Source organism: Bos taurus, chromosome 9 (assembly GCF_002263795.3).
Source record: "Bos taurus isolate L1 Dominette 01449 registration number 42190680 breed Hereford chromosome 9, ARS-UCD2.0, whole genome shotgun sequence".
In the NCBI taxonomy this organism is placed as follows: domain Eukaryota; kingdom Metazoa; phylum Chordata; class Mammalia; order Artiodactyla; family Bovidae; genus Bos; species Bos taurus.
Genome location: NC_037336.1, coordinates 71804603 through 71827389, shown reverse-complemented (window position 1 = coordinate 71827389; position 22787 = coordinate 71804603). Strand labels below are relative to the sequence as shown.

At 38.7% G+C, this 22787-nt stretch overlaps 1 long non-coding RNA gene across 1 annotated transcript in view; it reads right to left on the bottom strand.

Annotated features, from left to right (window-relative positions):
* LOC132346180 (uncharacterized) overlaps window positions 1–21677 on the bottom strand; it is a 119900-nt gene extending 98223 nt beyond the window's left edge. Inside the window, exons 1-2 of the long non-coding RNA XR_009495939.1 lie at window positions 21495–21677; window positions 16183–16297 (exon numbers count right to left, since the gene is read on the bottom strand). This is a non-coding gene — a long non-coding RNA (uncharacterized lncRNA). The remainder of the gene's footprint in view (window positions 1–16182; window positions 16298–21494) is intronic.
* Window positions 21678–22787: the final 1110 nt, after the last annotated feature.

Here is a 22787-nt window from a genome sequence, read left to right as displayed (position 1 = left end):
TATCAAGCCTATCTTTGCATGAAATGTTCCCGTGGTATCTCTAATTTCTTGAAGAGATCCCTAGTCTTTCCCATTCTGTTGTTTTCCTCTATTTCTTTGCATTGATCACCGAGGAAGGCTTTCTTATCTCTTCTTGCTATTCTTTGGAACTCTGCATTCAGATGCTTATATCTTTCCTTTTCTCCTTTGCTTTTCGCTTCTCTTCTTTTCACAGCTATTTATAAGGCCTCCCCAGACAGCCATTTTGCTTTTTTGCATTTCTTTTCCATGGGGATGGTCTTGATCCCGGTCTCCTGTACAGTGTCACGAACTTCCATCCATAGTTCATCAGGCACTCTATCTATCAGATCTAGGCCCTTAAATCTATTTCTCACTTCTACTGTATAATCATAAGGGATTTGATTTAGGTCATACCGGAATGGTCTAGTGGTTTGCCCTACTTTTCAATTTAAGTCTGAATTTGGCAATAAGGAGTTCATGATCTGAGCCACAGTCAGTTCCCAGTCTTGTTTTTGCTGACCGTATAGCGCTTCTCCATTTTTGGCTGTAAAGAATATAATTAATCTGATTTTGGTGTTGACCATCTGGTGATGTCCATGTGTAGAGTCTTCTCTTGTGTTGTTGGAAGAAGGTGTTTGCTGTGACCAGTGCGTTCTCTTGGCAGAACTCTATTAGCCTTTGCCCTGCTTCATTCCGTATTCCAAGGCCAAATTTGCCTGTTACTCCAGGTGTGTCTTGACTTCCTACTTTTGCATTCCAGTCCCCTATAATGAAAAGGACATCTTTTTTGGGGTGTTAGTTCTAGAAGGTCTTGTAGGTCTTCATAGAACTGTTCAACTTCAGCTTCTTCAGCGTTACTGGTTGGGGTATAGACTTGGATTACTGTGATACTGAATGGTTTGCCTTGGAAATGAACAGAGATCATTCTGTCATTTTTGAGACTGCATCCAAGTACTGCATTTCGGACTCTTATGTTGACCATGATGGCTACTCCATTTCTTCTAAGAGATTCCTGCCCACAGTAGTAGATATAATAGTCATCTGAGTTAAATTCACCCATTCCAGTCCATTTCAGTTCGCTGATTCCTAGAATGTTGACATTCACTCTTGCCATCTCTTGTTTGACCACTATCCATTTGCCTTGATTCATGGACCTGACATTCCAGGTTCCTATGCAATATTGCTCTTTACAGCATTGGACCTTGCTTATATCACCAGTCACATCCACAACTGGGTATTGTTTTTGCTTTGGCTCCATCCCTTCATTCTTTCTGGAGTTATTTCTCCACTGATCTCCAGTAGCATATTGGGCACCTACCGACCTGGGAGTTCCTCCTTCAGTACCCTATCATTTTGCCTTTTCATACTGTTCATGGAGTTCTCAAGGCAAGAATACTGAAGTGGTTTGCCATTCCCTTCTCCAGTGGACCATATTCTGTCAGACCTCTCCCCCATGACCCGCCCGTCTTGGATGGCCCCACAGGACATGGCTTAGTTTCATTGAATTAGACAATGCTGTGGTCCATGTGATTAGATTGACTAGTTTTCTGTGATTATGGTTTCAGTGTGCCTGCCCTCTGATGCTCTCTTGCAACACCTACCATCTTACTTGGGTTTCTCTTACCTTGGACATGGGATATCTCTTCATGGTTGCTACAGCAAAGCGCAGCCACTGCTCCTTACCTTGTACGAGGGGTACCCCACACCCAAGGTCAGGGGCAACGGCCGAGAGGAGCAACCCCACGTCCAAGGAGCAGTGGCTGCGTGGGCGCAGGAAGGCTGAGAGGAGCTACTCCACATTCAAGGTCAGGAGGGGCGATGGTGAGGAGATACCCCTCATCCAAGGTAAGGAGAACAGTGTGGAGATTCCTTAAAAAACTGGAAATAGAACTGCCATATAACCCAGCAATCCCACTGCTGGGCATACATACTGAGGAAACCAGAGTTGAAAGAGACACGTGTACCCCAATGTTCATCCCAGCACTGTTTACAGTAGCTAGGACATGGAAGCAACCTAGATGTCCATCAGCAGATGAATGGATAAGAAAGCTGTGGTACATATACACAATGGAATATTACTCATCTATTAAAAAGAATACATTTGAATCAGTTCTAATGAGATAGATGAATCTGGAGCCTATTATACAGAGTAAAGTAAACCAGAAAGAAAAACAGCAATACAGTGTACTAACTCATATGTATGGAATTTAGAATGGTGGTAACGATAACCCCACATGCGAGACAGCAAGAGAGACACAGATGTATAGAACAGTCTTTTGGACTCTGTGGGAGAGGGCAAGGGTGGGATGATTTGGGGAAATGGCATTGAAGCATGTGTATTATCATATGTGAAAAGGATCACCAGTCCAGGTTCGATGCATGAGACAGGGTGCTCAGCGCTGGTGCACTGGGATGACCCTGAGGGATGGGACGGGGAGGGAGGTGGTAGGGGATTTAGAATGGGGAACACATGTACACCTGTGACAGATCCATGTCAGTGTATAGCAAAACCACTATAATATTGTAAAGTAATTAGCCTCCAATTAAAATAAATAAATTTATATTAAAAAAATTAAATTCCAAGGCAAGAGTCTTTAAAGAGTCATTAATATCAAGTTTGAAGTAAATCTAAGTTGAGTAGAGGTTTCAAAAGGAAAACAAAAATAATCCAGGAGCTGAGTCACTGAGATAACTCAGATGATAGAGACAAGTGGGGGCACAGGTATTAATATTGGATGATAAGCTTAAGTAAATATCAATAGTGGTCTTGGATAAGGCAGTGGAGAGATACTGTAGGGTTAGAATGAGAATCCAACAGGCTAATAAATGCACAGGTAAATAGTAGGAAACTGCACAGCAACAGTGAAAAGAATGTTCAGGAGAATTCCGCAGGTGGGCAAGGCAAATGGGGATAAGGAAAAGGAAGGAGAAAATCTCAAGCTAGACTGGAGTCATGTTAATTGTATTGGAGAGTTTAGTGATTATGTTGTATCTTATCAGTGGAGGGCTGAGTAGTCCATCTAGTCCCAAAGATTTAGTTAAATCTTTGTGGTAGGTGGCTTCTAAAACTTTGTTTTACAGTAGGCATTGTGGGTTAAAAGATTTTTTTTACTGATGTTGTGTCTGTGTGTGTCTGGGTGTCTTGGAGTTGCCAGATTTAGAAAATAAAGTACAGACCACCAGGATAAATTTAAATTTCAGAAAACAAATATTTTTTTTTAATATATGTATGTCCCATGCAATTCAGCATATTTCACAGGGCATATTTGTATTAATTTTTTGTTATTTATCTCAAATTCAAATTTAACTGATGTGTGCCTGTGTGCATATGCACAAGAATCAGGAATATGAGCCGAGATATCTTTTCAAACTTAATATTTTGAAAGAACAGCTCAGAGTAAGTCCTAAAAAATCCTATCACCTGTGTTTCCCTAATCATTATAGATTTAACATTCAGTGGAGCTTCAGTTCAGTCACTCAGTCGTGTCCGACTCTTTGCGACCCCATGGACCACAGCACGCCAAGCCTCCTTGTCCATCACCAACTCCTGGAGTTACCATGAGTCCCAGAGTGGACTCATGTCCACTGAGTCAGTGATGACATCCAACCATCTTATCCTTTGTCGTCCCCTTCTCCCACCTTCAATCTTCCCCAGCATCATGTTCTTTTCAAATGAGTCATTTTTTCATATCAGATGGCCAAAAGTATTGGAGTTTCAGCTTCAACATCAGTCCTTCCAATGAACACCCAGGACTGATCTCTTTTAGGATGGACTGGTTGGATCTCCTTGCAGTCCACGGGACTCTCAAAAGTTTTCTCCAACACCACAGTTCAAAAGCACCAATTCTTCGGCATTCAGCTTTCTTTATAGTCCAACTCTTGCATCCATACATGACCACTGGAAAAACTATAGCCTTAATTAGATGGACCTTTGTTGGCAAAGTAATGTCTCTGCTTTTTAATATGCTGTCTAGGTTGGTCATAACTTTCCTTCCAAGAAGTAAGCGTCTTTTAATTTCATGGCTGCAGTCACCATCTGCTGTGATTTTGGAGCCCCCAAAAATAAATTCAGCCACTGTTTCTACTTTTCCCCATATATCAATGGAGCTTATGAACAAATAATTAGTTTCAGAATTAAAAAAAAATTTCCAATGTTGAATCATTAGTAGATGAATTTTTCTTTAATAATAGCTTCTATAGTTAAAATTTTCACTTACTTCCTCACACCAATCCCTTTTCCAAGACCAACCAAAAAAAATTTTTTTAAGGGAAAATGTTATTTTAAGTTTTTGAGAAAATTATGACATTTTAATGTTTAGAAACTCACATTGGAATTCTTGCATTTTTCGATGAATATATTGCTGTTATCAACCTGTAAAATTTAAATGTAATTGAAGAACTGCACACACTATTTCCTCATGTGAATGGGAAGGTTATACCTGTAACTCAACCCACTCATTAAAATGATAGTCAAATTTTTGAGAGATTAAAAAATTGTAAATATAATGGAATCATTTACTTAGATCCTACTTTTTTAAAAATTGAAGGAGCTGAAAATTATGTGATTTGGGACAAAATAGAAGCTTGGAGTTTGTTTTCTAGGCATGGTTTCTGGTCCCTTTATGTGAAACTCACCAATTCTACTCAGAGAAAAATGAGGTATCATCTGGTGCTAATTTTTAGCACTCCAAACATGTGAGTGGCTGAAGTTAAATCCAAAAGTCCTTTAAACTGTGTTTTGTGTGTTTACAAAGCAGTTTGTGATGGCATCCATCTTCCTTACAATGGACAGTCCAGCCCACTGAAATAGCATCTCTGTCATTAGACTTAATATTCTTAACTGGAGATTGTCTCTGTTTTAAGGTCCTGCCTGGTCTCTGAAGCCCATTCACCTCACAGATGGGCCACTGGTATCTATTGGACACCACCTCCACTCTTTCACTCTACCCCACCTTCCCTACAGACTGAGAGCTGCACCCTGACTCCAGATGGCAGACAGGGGAACTGCAGGCACTCAAGCTTGGCACTCTGTCAGTTGGCAACAAGGTGCCTTGCAGCTAGTGCATCTTCAACATCTACCATGCTGAGTCCATGGTTCTTTACAATTTCACATCCATTGTGAAGTGACACAGAACCTCCCATGCTAAATTATATTATTCACAGATTACAGATAAGGGGACTGATACCCAAATGGAAAAGACAAAAAAACTAACATTTACTGAGCATCTGCTTTGTAAATGGCACTGTGTCAAGCACTTTACAAGCATCATCTCATTTAATTCTCACCACAAACCTAAGAATTATATGTTATAAGAGGCAGGAGTTACAACATCTGTTTTACAGATGCACAGTGGTTCTAGCTTTAAGGGAAGACTGTGAGAGTTGGACTGTGAAGAAAGCTGAGCACCAAAGAATTGATGCTTTTGAACTGTGGTGTTGGAGAAGACACTTGGGAGTCCCTTGGACTGCAAGGAGATCCAACCAGTCCGTCCTAAAGGAGATCAGTCCTGGGTGTTCATTGGAAGGACTGATGCTGAAGCTGAAACTCCAATACTTTGGCCACCTCATGTGAAGAGTTGACTCATTGGAAAAGACCCTGATGCTGGGAGGGATTGGGGGCAGGAGGAGAAGGGGACGACAGAGGATGAGATGGTTGGATGGCATCATTGACTCAATGGACATGAGTTTGGGTAAACTCCAGGAGTTAGTGATGGACAGGGAGGCCTGGCGCGCTGCAATTCATGGGGTCTCAAAGAATTGGACACGACTGAGCGACTGCACTGAACTGAACTCAGTGACTGAACTGACTGATTTTGGGGTTTTAATCTTGGCCTGATCATCTCTGTTGTATGGCATTTGGAAAATTGCTTCATATTTCCGTGCTCCAGTTTTCCTTTTTAAACTATTTTTACATTTTTATTTATTTAAAAAAAACTTTTAATTTTATATTGGAATATAGCTGATTAACAATGTCGTGATAGTTTCAGGTGGACAGCAATGGGACTCAGTCATACATATACATTTATTCATTCTCTCTCAAACTCCCCTCCCATCCAGACTGCCACATAACACTATGCACCAGTTCTATCTGTAAAATTGGGGAGATGATGATGTTTACCTCACTAGCATCTCAAGTGCATTAAATGTGCTGAAAAATGTAGAAAAATTCATGTAATGTGCCAGCACAGTACTTGGCATGTAGTAAATGGACAGCATATAATATATAACAGATAGGATTAAATGCTTCTGGGTAACAGATATAATATTTTAATTAGGAGTAATGTACTCATGGATGGCTATGACTATACAGTTTTTCCTATATTTGCACACAAGTGTGCATTTTCTCACTTTTGTATATTAAGAATGGCTTCACAGGGATTCCCGACACTACGGCTGACTACTGAGGCAGATGTACTGCGTAAATACCCTTTCAGCAGACCTCAGATCACACCCCATAAGCTCCCTCTGAATCAGGCTGACTCTCTGAGTGTACATTTGACAGTACTGGGGAGAAGGTTGCCCACATCTGTCAACACTCTTGATTTTTTTCAACTGTCATACATTTCCTTACTAATGAAATTTTAGGACAATTTATTTTTTATTATGGTCAAAAACCCATAGAGAATGCAAAGAAAGAAACTAAACAGAAAAACAAATCAAAGGGAATTAATCTTCTATCAACGTCCTGCCTTGCTCCCTATATTAAGTTTGGAAATTTAGAAAAGGCTTGGTTTTATGTGTATGAATATTTTCCCACATGACACAGGCATTTTTACTAAGTCCATGTGGTATCTGAACATTACCACCCAGTGAAGGCCAGGTGCCTGTGTGTTTAAACACAAGAATTTGAACGGTTTGGTTGAATAGCTACTGGGACTTTTCACTATGAAACCTGGCCTAGTCAAGGATTGGTTTCAAAACAAACCATGTACGTTATTGTTTAGGACTTTTTTTTTTAATTAAAAAGTTACAGTAAATATTTTGGAAAGCAAAATAGGAAGTAAGCATATGAGACATTTCTGTATGGACCAGAATAAGATTTAGAACTTAGAGTTTGAAAAGCCAAATATCCAAGTGAAGTTACAGGAGCAGCTGCAATGTGTAGTGGATTTGGCTAATAATGAGAGATATTCGATATTGCTTTTCAAGATCGGTGTATCTTTTTGTTTTCGTTTACTCTTACCGAAGTCAAAGTGTCCTGGCTGATAAAGATTGTTTTGTGAATTGAATGAATGACTAGAATAACCTCTATGAATCTCCAGTGAGCAACTAACCATGCACATGGTCGTATCTCTTCCACTCTAGGAAAAAATCTTCTCACATTATTTATACATCTATGTAAGATATTTCTCCATTCTATTTTTAGACCTTTTTTTGCATCTGTTAGTTACTTATAATAATCATCTCTTGCATTCAAGGAATATTTAAATAACTTCAGGAAAAAAGCACAAGGTAAGATATCTCTATTTGAAAAGAGACACTGAAATATCAACTTCAAAATGCAGTGGGGAGAAAACAGTATGTTTTCCATTTCTTTTCCAAAACAAAGGAAGTAAAAAAATTCTTTCATGGTTTTTGTTTTGCAAATCACATTGTCCTCAACTTTTAAAATAATAATCTTCCCTGACAGCCATTTAATAATTGTGAGCGATCTATGACTTTATTATAAAGCACTCATCTCATCTAATGATCTATTTCCTTTACCCCAGGGGCAAAGTACAAAGCTAAGGAATTATCTTGGTGATACTTTTAATAACTTCCTGTGGGATTGCTAACCCCAACTGAAGCCGGTTCTGTAAAGGAGTTAATCATGTAATTTCACAGATTAGACACCGCAGGGTTACTAATGAGAAACTTCAGTTTAGTGATAAACTTTTTTTTCCAGGAATATTTTGAGAGGCCTGTAACCTTTGGCTGACACCCAGCAAGGCTATTAGTTTAACCATGGGATGCACTACCAAATGCACAAGAGTCAGCAAACTTCTTTTCTGGAAAGTTGATTATAAGAATAGTTTTGTTAAGAGACTCCAGAAACAGATGGAATGGGCAAAAAAAAAAAGGAGGAGGGGGGAAGACAAGCATAAAAAACTTATCAACTTCCGTTGGTTGGCATAACTTCAGCTTCTAGTGTCTTTTCGACATATGCTTAGGATGGAAACCGCAGCTCACATTTAAATGTCATGCTGCCCTCTGTTCCATAAACATGTATCATCCATCACTAAATATTTAGATCTGAATTGTTGGAACTGAGTTCTGTGCCAGGGGTAGGGGGATTAATTCCTTTCAAGGTCCTCCCATGATGGATTTTACACTGGAGTAAACATCCGAGAAGAGCTCACACTAAAGCCATAAAATATATAAATAAAGTTTAAAGTTTAATTAAGTCAACATTATTTAAAGTGGTTGTCATATTTTATGGCGAACTTTTCATGTTTATTTTGTATGACTCCTAATAAATAAGCCCCTCCTGATCAGACAAAAAGCACAGCTAGGTTAAAATTAAGAGCTGCAAACTCAGGACTGGAAGAAGAGTGTTCCTGAGTTGGGGCTAATGCAACCTTTTCCCATTATACTTTTATTGCTAAAACTAACCTTTAAGCTAAAACACTGAGTCAGTCTCCTGTATAGACACAACATTTGAAGATTCTTTAAGGCCTTATTAATTGCACTGTGGGGAAACAATACATTCACATAGAACACAGACCAGCAAATAATGGAAAAGAACCTGTGCAGTAAAACAACTTGCATTTGATGTTTGGTTTATAATAATAGAGAGCATAAGAAGAAGAGTAACTGATTCAAAGTAAGCTCATATTAGCTTCTTCTTAAAATAATTTTTCTTAAAAGGTAAATCTTTGAAATAAACATAACTCGTCCTCCATAAATCAGTACTCTAGAGCACCAGATTTTCTTCTTTAGTATTAAATAAGGAAATTGACAATCATACACTCTTTCATGTTTGATGGATATGTAATCTAAGGAGAAAGAGAAATGAAGGACAGAGGCCAGCTAAAGCAAATTCCTTACTGCAAAGAGTTGAAGTACAGTTGCCACTCTGTACAGACTTTATCTTCTTAAAGTAAAAGCTCCCTCAATATGACAGTGAGAGCCCTATTTCCTCCCACAGGAAAAAAAAAAAAATCTCCATCCAAAGAAGTGTTTAAGCTTTAAAGAAAATTTTAGACCAAAGAAGGTTTAGAACATGTGTTTGCCAATGTCCAGCTAACTGCTTTCCTATTCAGAATACTGATTTAATGATGTATATATCTACAGAGGAAATGGGAGGAAGTTATAACTGATGACCTCTCAGAAGCTGGAGACTGTAATACCACCTTTGATGGTTCTTGGGTTGCATATTTTTAGAAACTAGGCAATTTGATACAACATACTAATCATTTATTCCCTCACGTGTAAAATGTAGCTACTGTGAAAATAAGAGATACTATTTGTCAGTTGCATCCTGCATATACACAGTAAACACCCATCAATGGTATCAGTTATCACTGGCTTCACCTTCATATTTTTAAGCTACATATTAAGGCCAAAGTGTTTCTCCAAACTACCAAGTTCCTGAGGTGGCTGATGATTTTTCCCTAAATTGGGGTTCATACTTATTTTTTTGACAAGTGCCAATCTTTTATATATATAAAATACCACATATGTATGTATATACATATATATAAGTATATATACATATACATAAGAACTTAGTTATTTTTCTGGAATAAAAATACATATATATACAATGTAAAAAGTACATGCTATCAAAATAGTTTGGGCCAGAACTTGAGATTTCAATGAACTGAAAAAAATTTTTAAACTTACTGAAATTTGACAAGCAAAACACAAAATTCATCTCATTCTTTTCTGCTGAGAAAATGTCTCTTTATGTTGACATGCTTAGCATATTTTCTGAAGTCTGTGCATCCTTCTTTTGTGAATCTTTGGTTCCAGATCATTTTCTCTCCACATTTCTACATTTCTCTTTGTCATAACAATGAAATGACTGTATTTTCTACATGAATACATCATTGTCTGCTAAATACTCCCCCTGGAGAGAGCATGTTTTATGAAATAAACGTGATTAAAAGGAAATGAAATGAAGATTACAATTATACTTTAGCACTGAAAGAGAACTTCTGAATAACATCGTGATGACAGAACACAAAAATGTTATGCCAATACAGCTGATTTTGTTGATTTTGTGAAAACGTGCATGCAAATAGTAACTGTAATTTAATTGTTCACTGTTTTGACATCTAAAAAATCTACTAAAAAATCTATCTTAAAGTCATTAAAGCAAAAATGGTGAAGCTTAACTTTCACTCATCTGACAGATGCTATGGTGTTTATCTCACATAAAAATTATTTTACTTTATAATTCTAATGTTTTAAAGTTCTTTATTAATTTGCAAATTTTAAAATCATGTTTTCATTTTTCTACCTACTTTAATACACATGTACAAATTATATGTCCATATACCTAAAGAAATTATTACTTTGTATTACTTCCTTAAAGAAATAGACTCAGGTAAAGTAAATTTGTATATGCTTAGTATTTTTAATACATGGATGACTAAATTGTCCACAGAGATATTTTAACAAATATGAAAAAATAAATGTCATCTGAAAAATTCTGCTTTGTTTTCCATTGTGTTGCTTGCCAAGGAAAACTTTCCTTGGTTCACATGTAACCTTATCCAGTTAGACTTTCAGGAGTGTGGTTTCTGATGTTCAGAGACTGGTGACCCAGCAGGCACACTAGAGTATAAGTCAGTTTCACCAATGCACTCTCAAGACAAGCACACGGACAGCTAGTATTTCCAAACTATTTGTTTTCTCTAAATGTTTTCCCTCCCTGGGTGACTTATACATTATATGGTAGAACCAGAGTAGGTACAAAATGTAGGACCAGATGAGAACCTTACTACATGTAGCTCACTGGTAGTAAACCTGGGCTTTTATCAAGGAAATTCTTCAGCAAGTAGAATGTCCTTGCAGAAGGGAAAGCTTGTACAACAGAGCAAGTTAGGTAATGAAGACATACAGTCTTTTATGCTTCCATTTTCCCAAAACACTTATTATTAATACATACATTTGTTCCACAAATATGTTTAGTAACTTTCCTACGTTTTTGACTACTACCTCAAGTGTAGCTAATGACATCTAGTGGAAAGTAGGCTTTCTCTACCTTCAACCTGGGATGAAAAATTCCTTTAGGATTCCTTATGGTTCTTGTGGCTAAAATCACATATACATGTGCACACACACACACATTATATGTGTAAATATATATGCACATGTTTGGTCTTAATATAAGACTTATATTAATTAGGGTTTTATAAGTTACATATATTTATATTTGTAATATATTCTATACAAACATATATCATTTCATGTCTTTTAACACTATTGTATCTGATGACAAAAGAGAAGGGCAAATGAAATTAAATTCATAGAACTTAATCCAAAAATGCCATCTACTTCCCATATTTACAAATTCTAACTAGAGATAGAGTATTTCATTGTAGATAGGGCTGAATGAAGAAGGTTAGTAAGAAACTATCTTTTTCTCCTTTAACTGGAATGCCCCAAGAAGTAAGTCCAAGGAAGAGTCTGAAAGTTAATATAAATAAGGATATTATTTGATCTACATCACAAAGCTAGTGACTTAATAGCCCACTATCAAGTGGTATAGACACTATTCATTTCATATACATTCCAACCAAACCATAAATCGTGAAATTTCTGTCTCATTAAAATGTAACAAATACCTGTAGAAAGCTACTATACTTTCCTGATAAAAACACATTTAAGCTTGGTGATATTTTGATACCATTTTCACATTTAGTATATGATATCTATTTAACTTTCTGGTCAATATAAACACATCCCAGGTAATAGCAAAGTCCAAGGCCCTCATCTATGTGGCATGTTGAAAGCTTAGTGATCTCCTAAGGCTGCATATTGCTTAAATATAAAACAAATTTGGTGAGTAAGTTAGAGAAAAGACAAATACTGTCTTCTATCACTTATATGTGGAATCGAAAAATAAAACAATGAACAAATAACAAAACAGAAACACACTCACAGATATAGAGCACAGACTGGTGATTGCCAGAGGTGAAATGGGTGGAGGGAGAGGCAAAAGGGGTAAGGGAGATTAAGAGGTACAAGCTACTAGGTATAAAATAGATATGTTACAAAGATGTAGTATACGGCATAGGGAATATAGCAAATATTTCCTAATAACTTTATATGAAGTATAATCTATAAAAAGTAAAATTATTATGTTGTGTGCCTGAAGCTAATATAATATTGTAAGTCAATTATACTTCAATAATAAATAAATAAATAGATGAAGCAAATGTGTCTTGATAAAATACAAATGGATGATATGAAGGTGGAAACTTTGTAATTTAAGGATTTTGAAAAACAAGGAAAGGCTTAATTCAGATTATGAATCCAAAGACAGAAAAATTAGGAAAATAATTTGAGCTAATAAGTCATTAATATCATGAAAATGGAAAAGATTAAATCAAAATCAAGAAGTTTAATTGAAAAATGTACATGCATTTAACTTGAAAGAGACAAGCATTAATGAATTTACATTTTCATCAGTCACTCCAAAAGTGAAATTTAAAAACTCAGACCATGGTCAGAGATGTGACTAGGAGAATTTGTGACCTTGTGGACTGCAGCACACCAGGCTTCTCTGTCCTCCACTATCTCCCAGAGTTTGCTCAAATTCATATCCACTGAGTAGGTGATGCAATCTAACCATCTCATCCTCTGCTGCTCTCCTCGCCTCTTGCCTTCAATCTTTCCCAGCATCAGGGCCTTTCCCAATGAATTGGTCCTTTGCATCAGGTGGACAAAGTATTGGAGCTTCAGCCTCAGCATCAGTCCTTCCAATCATCATTATCCCAACACTAAGAATTATTAGGTACCTGCCAAAGCTTGGTGGACTAGGCACTTATCTCTTGTTCTCCAACAACCCTGAGTGGCAGGTTTATTGTCTTTATTTCACAGAGGAGGAAAGTGATGCTCAGAGTGAGTAAGCAACTTTCTCATGGTCACACAGTAAGTAGCAAATCTATGATTTGAACTCAGACTTGTCTGATACAAGGCTCATTCCATCACATTATGCTGTAAACCCTAAAAATATAAAATGTGGTTTAAAAATTACTAGACTTATTTCAATTGCATCTCCATTTCCCCTTCTTTCAGGAACCAGGTTAAGTTTTAACTGAAACTTTGCAACCAATCATCTGAATCTAAACATTCAAAAAGTAGGTAAAATAGCACAAGTATTTCTACGAGGATTTTGAAGGAAGAGGTGTGGTAGAGTGCAAAGATGGCAACAATATCTTCCTATCCCGGTACCCACACTCCTTGCAAAGTGACACTGGAGCTATTTCCATCAAGAAGTAAAGTCTATTTCTCTGCCTCTTGAATCTAGTCATGAATGTGTGACTTGCTTTGGCCAATGGAAATAGGAGATGTAACACAAACTGAATTTACTTCCACCATGGCACGAGAAAGTCCAGTCTAGCTGGCAGAGAGGCCACATGGGGGAGGACCCAGGTGTCCTGACGAGAAGGCTGCTGACTTGTGGCCTGTGAGTGAAGCCCACTGGCCCAGCCGAGATGCCCACTGACTGCAATGAACCTGGATGAGACCAGCAGGAGAACCATTCAGCTGCCAGCCCTCTTCCTGACCACAAAAATTTGAGCAAATAAATGTAAGTCTTTTTCAAACCACAAAGGTCCATGGTCATTTGTTAATAGCAAATGCTACAATAAATTATATTTTAAAAAATACATGGAATTCCTCCTTGTCATTTCCCCAAGAGGTGACAACAAGCTTTTTTTTTTTCTTTTTCATGTCCAATCTTACTCTTTTTTTTTTTTCAACTAATACTTTTAGTAGATGGCTTGGTTGCTATGAAATAATGTTTTCTCTGAAGAAAGGTAACTGAATTCTTTAGGCATGAAATCCAAGATCCTGGCTTCATTAGCATTCTGCTTCTGGAACTGACAGGCTTGGCTCAAATATGGTCTTCAAAAGGGTCTCTACAGCTAATGGAGTGGAACACAGATACCAGAGCCACGTTATGGTTTTTGAGAGTCCTGGCTCCTTTGCCTTTGTGGGCTGCTTTCTCCAAAGAAGGATTGATAATTAATTAATTTATGACTGTATTGGTATAAAAATGAATATATTCTTAGTTCAGTTCCATTCAGTTGCTCAGTCGTGTCCGACTCTTTGCGATCCCATGAAGTGCAGCACGCCAGGCCTCCCTGTCCATCACCAACTCCTGGAGTTCACTCAAACCCATGTCCATCGAGTCAGTGATGCCATCCAGCTATCTCATCCTCTGTCGTCCCCTTCTCCTCCTTCCCCCAATCCCTCCCAGCATCAGAGTCTTTTCCAGCGGGTAAAAGATTTCCTCAGTTTAAAGGTTCATCTTTTTCTTCTGATTTTCATAGAGATGAAAACATTTTCAAGGCCATTAAAAATATTGTGGTCCCAGGACATTGCCCTTATCATGCTTAATGAATGACATCCTAGACAGGTATTATAAAGGATAAACTTATTTACATCCTTCCAGTTCTTCAGAACTAGCATTTTATAGCCACAATTGAGAACGCATGTGTTTGTGTGTGTGAGCATGTGTGTGTGTGTGTTTGTGTGTGTGTGTGTATGTCTGTGTATGAGAATTTGCTTTCCTTTTATAGCTTAAGTAGGTAAGTCACCTCATCATCTTCTTCTCCAGCCACATCTCAAGCTAGGGGCTCCTTGCCCAGAGGCAACTACATAAGGATTGCAGAGGACAGAACCATTCATATCCTACAATGACCAAGAAAAAAAAAGAAAAGCAACACTAGGGAATCTTTAATATAAACATTAATAGTTTCCCACATCTTTGTTTAGAGAATAGCCTGAGGATTTCTAAACTTTTAGATCTTGTTCATTCCAGAAGAACTGTTTCACTTATGGCCACATAAATCTTGGGCCTTTAGAAGTTCCAGGATTCAGCCTCTTTGGAAACTAGTCACAGAGAACTCATAGGTGATCTCACAGAGTAAACCTGATTCTGGCTATTCAGGAGACATAATATTTGCTAAGATAATTTGAGTCCAGCTCTGACATCAATTATAGAGAATAGAGATTTGCTAATGAAACATGGAAAGGAGCATTTGGCAGTAATTCTAGTATTCTTGTTTTTTAAACTGGTTGTATTTTTTTTTTCTGATTACAAGGATAAGATACACTCAATGTAGAAAATGAAAAGAATGTTCTTTTCTTTTAAATTAAAAATGAACACTATGAAAAGTGGTCTTCAGGGTTACCATGCAGGATGTGACTGAGAGCATTTAGGGTTTTATATATGTTTTTTCTCTATCTCCAAACATATTTCACTGGTATTTCATTTTTTAAAGATTTGCTTCATCTTGAATCTAGTAAAATATTCCACCTATTAATACATTTCAAAGTGAAAAAGCGATTATTTCAAATAAAGTTAAAATGTGAGCTCCAGAAGTCCATGTTTTAAATGTCACCCAACATTTAGATCTCCACAGCCTCTCCTATTCGCACAACATTTCACATCACCTTGTCTTTGCTCAACCCCAGGCTTCCTTGGGGCTATGCAAATGCAGCTTAACCTGCAAAGCTTAGAGGCTAGAAGGACAGCAGACTGCAGGGCCCACTTCTGACCACTTTTTCTTCCTTTGCTCTGGAGCCCTGGGAAGAACTCAAGAAGTGAAAGTGGAAGGGTTAACCACTCAGCCGTGTCCCACTGTTTGTGACCCCATGGAACTCTCCAGTCTCCTCTCTCCATGGAAAGTTCTTTTTAAATACAAAGACAGGACAGACCCAATTTTGTATAATATGTTGTGTTTACTGCCCCTGGAAGCTACAAACATGTCCTAGAAATTAAAATATATTTATAACCCAATTTTATCCCCAAGGCTTTCTGTCCCCCTTAGGAGTAGCTCACAACTCCACTTTTGGGTTTGGGAAGCACACAGGCAGGCAAGTGTTCTCCAGGAACAGAGGCATTCTCCCCACTGCTTTGGCAGTGGTTTCCAGCTGTGGCAGCAGGACGGACCCAAACTCACAATAAGAAGAATCGCATTACCTCCATGCTCACAGCACCTGCTCAGGAATTTCACTTACCCATTACATGGTGTTCACATCTTCAGAATTCTCAGAAATAAGCCATCCCTCTCATCAAGGGCATCCTCATTGTTCCAGGCAGAGGCAGATGGTTTGGTGGTTAGACACGGTGACACTGTAAAGAAGGTATGGGTTGTGACTGTGGTCCTCTTGTTTAGCATGACGCTATAAACCCACCTCTGAGCTCAGCGATGTAGCTTGGTGGTGTTCTTTCCCTGATTAACCCGCCTTCATCTGTTCAGTCTCTAATTTCCTGTGCCCTTAGCACTTTTCATTCCATGAGAACTGAATTTACTGGACCTCCTTGCTAGGGGTTTTATTTGTTGTTTCCAGATAATTTCCCCCCACCATGTAACTTCCATACATACACTGGTCATTCCACACGTGTGTCTAAATGCATGGTGGTCATCAGAACGTGGATTCTCCATGTATGCATGGGTGCTAAATCCTTTCACTCATGTCCTACTCTGTATGACCCCGTGGATGTCACTCACCAGACTGCTCTGCCCACGGGATTCTCCAAGCAATAATACTGGAGTAGGTAGCCATTCCTTTCTCCAGGGGATCTTCCCGCTCCAGGAGTGGAAACTGTATCTCCTGCATTGGCAGGTGGGTTTTTTTTTTTTTTTTTTTAACCACTAGTGCCACCTGGGAAGCCCCTGGATTCCCCATGGAGACCTCCAATTCAATGTCCAGAGCAGAACTCACCATTTCTTCTACTCCTGAGGTCTTGACTTTCCTCCTTTATTTATAAATCTAGGGAACAGCATTCAATCCAGAATTATGCCAGCCATGTTGACTCCTCCTCACCACATAATTTGCTGAAATTCTCATTCACTTAGTAATTCTGGTCTATTGACCCTTCTTGCTACTCAGACTGCTAGTATAAGGAAATCATCCTTTCTGGTTGAGTTATTGCAACAGCCTCTTAACTACTTTTCATGTCCCTAGTTTTGATTTCCCAAACCATACAACACACTGTTGCTACGTTATTTTTCTAAAACTGAAATCTATTATGCAACACTCTTGCTTAAAATAATTCAGTGATTCCTTGTCTACCTACAGCCAATAATTTACAGACAGGAAGCTCCAGAAGGTGCATGATGCATCTTCTTGAGGATGAATTGATTTGCAGGTAAAAATTTAAAGTATATTAAAATTAATGTATTTTAAAGTAAGTTAGAAAATTTACATTTGTTTTTAAACATAGAAAGTTGAGGAATTTTAACTTGAGCAACAACAGTTTCAGGTAGACTACATATCTCTGGAGGAGGGCATGGCAACCTACTCCAGTATTCCTGCCTGGAGAATTCCGTAAACAGAGGATGCTGGTGGGCTACAGTCCATGGCTGTAGCAACTTAGCACACACATATCTCTGGGAGCTTCTCTGGTGACTCAATGGCAAAGAACCTGCCTGACAATGCAGGAGACACTGGTCTGATCTCTGGGTCAGAAAGACCCCCTGGAGGAGGAAATGGCAACCCACTCCAGGATTCCTGCCTGAGAAATCCCATAGACAGATGAGCTTGGCCATGTTGACACAAAAGAGTCAGACATGACTTAGCGGCTAAACAACAGCAATATATCTCTGGAGGAAAAAATACTTGCTTGTTTTTGCTGTTAGGTGTAAATTGCCAGAAAGAAAAAAGAAAGGAGAGAGAGTTTAATGGATAAAATTCAAATTCCTTAGTATACCCCAAGAACTTGTTATAATCTGACCCTCTTCATATCTTCAGCCTTATCCGTGTGCCTTTTTGGCCTTCTCTAAGCACCCTGCCTAACTTCTACTCATTTTTATGTCTCAGGCATGGATCTGTCAGGAAAACTTTCTTTTTCTTCCCCCTCCCAATCTGGGTTTGAACTGCCTTGCTCAATGGTCCCCCAGCATCCTACGTGTCCTTCTATCATAGCTTCTACCATACTGCTTTTTCTTTGCAGCTTTCTCACATGAGTTCTCTATCTGACTGTAAGCATCCCAAGGGTGATGGAATTCTCCAGGCAAGAATATTGGAATGGGTTGCCATTTCCTTCTCCAGAGAATCTTCCCAACCCAAGTATCAAACCTGAGTGTCCCGCATTGCAGGCAGATTCTTTATCATCTGAGCTACCAGGGAAGCCCCAACCATCCTAAGGGTAGAGGTCATACGACCCTGAATGTCTTAACAGAGACCTGAGCACATAGCAGCTGTTCAGTGAATACTTGGGATTAGTTGAATAATTATTCTCCACAACACAGCACAGGTAATCACCAGTATTTAACAAATGGTAACTAGGAAATAAACATTTCTCCTTATTATTTTCCTTTTCCTTTGAGCATTCATAATTTCTACCTTTGAGTTCACAAAATCCTATCTTATCCTCTAATATCCTTTAATCACAATCTCCTTACATTCCTGTTGGTAGGCGGGGGAGACTGCTGAGGGCGGTCGGAATGCAGATTTATAACTAGAACTTGATCCTTCTCTGTCCCAACTGGGACTTCTTTGTAACTTTAGCAGCCTTTTAAATTGTCCTTTTCCCTCAGTAGAGGTTTTAAATATTGCTCACTGTTGTCAGTCCCATTATCATTTACATATCTGATCTGACTTTCTAGTTCACAGACTAACCTCAAACCTCTGACTTCCATTTAAAACACTGGCAAATTCATTTTTATCCTCTTTTTCCTTCTCTCTTCTCTCCCTCTTAGAGAAAAAGCTACTCTTTCTCTTCAAGAACCCCATCCTCCATTCTCCAGGGCTCTAGGTTCCAATAATCTCCTAACAATCAAATACCATAAATACTTTTTGTTATGTAGTGTATATGGCTGTTCTGTGACATTTGACATCATTTCTCATCTCTTTTAGTTGGAAATTCTTTTCCCTTGGTTTGAATGATTGACTGTCTTTCTTCTATGCTTGATTACTTTTCAGGCTCTTTCTCCTCCATGTACCTCCCACTGTCAGTATTTTCTAGGGTTCGTTTCTCCACTGTTCTCCTATTAAGCACATTCCATCATTGATCTTTCTGTTCTGGATGTAAATGTCACCCAAACACTCATGTTGGTCACATCTGTACAATCTGAAGTATAGCTCCCAGAACATCTCAATCTAGAGTCTCATGGAAATTTCAAACTCAACAAGAAAAAACGTACTATTCTATCTTTATATCATCTCCTCTCCTCTAACCTTGAAAGTTGCTCTTCTTCCTATGTTCTCTGTTCAGGTTCACTGGTAGCGCCATCAAGTCGTCCAAGTTAGAAATTGGAACTCAGCTGGTGATGTCCCTTCTCTTTAATGGTAGCTGGTTGGTGAACAGCTCTTGACAATTCTTGCTCCAAACTTTAGCTCAGTTTATCCTAGCCTCTCTAATCCAACTGTCAGTGCTCTCATTCTGGTCTGTATTAGCTCCCACATGATGTATTACAGTAGGCTGTAACAGTTCCTCTCTTGGGCTTCACCTTCTCTCAACCCACACTTCTCATGGCTGCTGGAGTCGGTGCTCTGAGCCAGCCCAGACTTCACGTCCTGGAGAACCACTGACACCTCCACCTCCTCCCCAGGTGGAGATGGCAGCCTTCTTGCATGTGGACCTAAGGCCCGGCACGGCATCAAGCCCTGCTATGGATTTTGTACTCTATTGTATTCATTCATCTCATGCTTCCCTTTCTTTTTCTCTCTTCCTCCAAATTGTGAGTTCTTTGATTACAGGAGCTATATCTTTTTTAACAGCTCAGTAAATTCTGTCTTTCCAGGTCAATAAATATTTATGAGATAAAATGTTTATTGAATACATTCTTTTAATTCCCTACCCTTTTCCACTTCACTTTGCTGTTACTGGTTTCTGTTGAGAGGAAGAATGCAGCATTCAACAGTGCAAGTTTTGAAGTGAGGTTTCCTGAGTTCAAAGCCCAGCTTTACCATTAAGAAACTATGCTAATTGTGCAAGCTATTTATTTTTCTGCAGTCAATCCTAAAGGAAGTCAGTCCTGAATATTCATTGGAGGGACTGATACTGAAGCTGAAGCTCCAATACTTTGGTCTCGTGATGAGAAGAAACGACTCATTGTAAAAGACCCTGATGCTGGGAAAGATGAAAGCAGGAGGAGAAGGGGACAACAGAGAATGGGATGGTTGGATGGCATTGTCAACTCAATGGACGTGAGTCTGAGTAAACTCCGGGAGTTGGTGATGGCCAGGGAGGCCTAATGTGCTGCAGTCCATGGGGTCACAAATAGTCTGACATGACTGGTCAAGTGAACTGACTGAGATTCCTGATCTAACACTGGAGTTAATAATTTCCAGGATAATATGAGGACTAAGTAGAGATGCAATTGAAATAAGCTGAGTACTTTTTGAAGCACAATTTATATTATAATTTTAGTGTTTACCACAGGGGGTGGGTGGTTTAGTTGCTAAGTTGTGTCTGACCCTTGAGACCCCGTGGACTGCAGTCTGCCAGGCTCTTCTGTCCATGGGATTCTCCAGGCAAGAATACTGGAGTGGGTTGCCATTTCCTTCTCCAGACATAATATGATGCAATGAGCTTGGTTATATAACAGACCAGTCTTCGTTCATATCATAGCTTTGCTACTTACTATGTGACCATGAGAAAGTTGCTTACTCACTCTTGGCATTGTTTTCCTCCTCTGTGAAATAAAGACAATAAACCTCCCACTTAGAGTTGGAGAACAAGAGAGAAGAGCATAGTCTGTCAAGCTTTGGTAGGCACCTAATAATTCTAAGTGTTGGGATCATGATGATTGGAAGGACTGATGCTGAGGCTGAAGCTGAAGCTCCAATACCTAGCCACCTGATGCAAAGAGCCAATTCACTGGGAAAGACCCTGATGCTGCAAAGGATTGAGGGTAGGAGGAGAAGGAGGTCATAAAGCATGAGATGGTTGGATGACATCATCAACTCAATGGACATGAGTTTGAGCAAACTCTGGGAGATAGTGAAGAACAGGAAGCCTGGTGTGCTGCATTCCATGGGGTAGCAGAGTCAGACATGACTGAGCGACTGAATAACAACAGCAAAGAGAACTAAATGAATTAACACATGAGAAAATAGATTCTAGACTACTGCCCCATACACATTAAGCCCTTAATAGAAGTTAGTCTTATCATTGTCATATTTTTCTTTCTCTTTTCTCTTCCTTTGTTTATTCTCTCCCTCCCTTTCTTGCTCCCTTCCTTCCTTCCCTTTATATTCTTTTTGTTTGTTTGGGATCTAACTTTCTCATTTTCTCCTCTATTTGTTTCATATTTACTAACAATTCATAATGTTTCAGACACAGAGAAGGCCCTACTCTAAGGAGTTGCACAAACAAATACCTCTTCTAGAAGGTCATGTTGATGTAACATTTTGAGACGGAGTAAACAGTTGCATTGTGGCAGTGGGATCAAGGCTCTGGAATTTGCCTACAACACAGCCCTCTATAGTATGGAATGCAGAATAGCAGTCTCTAGAATTCTATCCAGTGATATCCAGGATACCATTTATGTTGTGTCTCTGAACATGGCACTTCAGGATAGTTTCTCCATGGTCAGTACCATCTGGCAGAGGGACTCATTTCAGAACCTTGCTCTGAGCTAGTTTTTTCTGCTGGAGAAAAGAGGACTCCAGGCTGCATTTTGGTGGCATATAATTTTAACCCTCAAAGTTAGATATCTCTGGAAATTTGACTCCCACTCCTTTTACAATATTTTAAAGAGGATAAAAGCGGGAACCACTGACTTTTATGCAAATGTTTGACTGCTTATGGCCAGCACTGTAATGCAGGCATTCAAAATGGTCTGTCAGTGTGTGAATTCACTTTTGTTTATGAATTTCTAAGAAAAGGTGCAGGTAGATGGGTATGTGTATGTGTGTGTTTGATGTCAGGAGAAACCACAAAGGCAGTTTGAAAATCTGTTTGGCCTTCCAACTGGAATTTAGAGAAGATAAAAATCAAATGATTATCTGCAAGCAAACACTTGAGTAAATGTGGGCAAAGGATTTTATTTTCTGTTTTTATTATTGATTTTTTCCACAGGCTAAGAATTGGATTTGGTCATGGAAAGGCCCAGACACATTCAATAACGTAGTGTGATCCCTTGCACACAGTTACGTACTTGGTAACTATTTAAAAGATGACTGGGTAAGTGAGGAAATAAATATGAATGATGTGTGATGTAATATACAAGTACCTAGATACATTTTCTGGAGGAAGATATTTGTGAAGGCATCAGGTAAGAGAGCTGGCATGAGAGAAAGTAAAAAAGATAACAGACTATGATAAAAATACTTTTTTAAAAAAAAAAGCAAGGTGTGGTTATAAATATAGAAATTTTAGTTCTGTTACTATTGGCCTAGTGACACCTGAAAACCATTTGTAAGACTACTTTCTGATAGCAATGTGTGGAGACAAGGAGTAACCTACACACAGAAATAAGCTAGGAACTTAACATAATTCTAAACCTGAAATACATTCTACTTATCCATATTTGAGGACATATGGAGAGATCTGATTTCAGGGCAGAAGTAGAAGCTTTCAGGCAACTTACACAGAACTAGAGCTGGAAATTTGAAGTCCCAATCATATCCTTTTGTTCTTTCACTTTGGCCAGTTTATTTGAGAGCAGCCA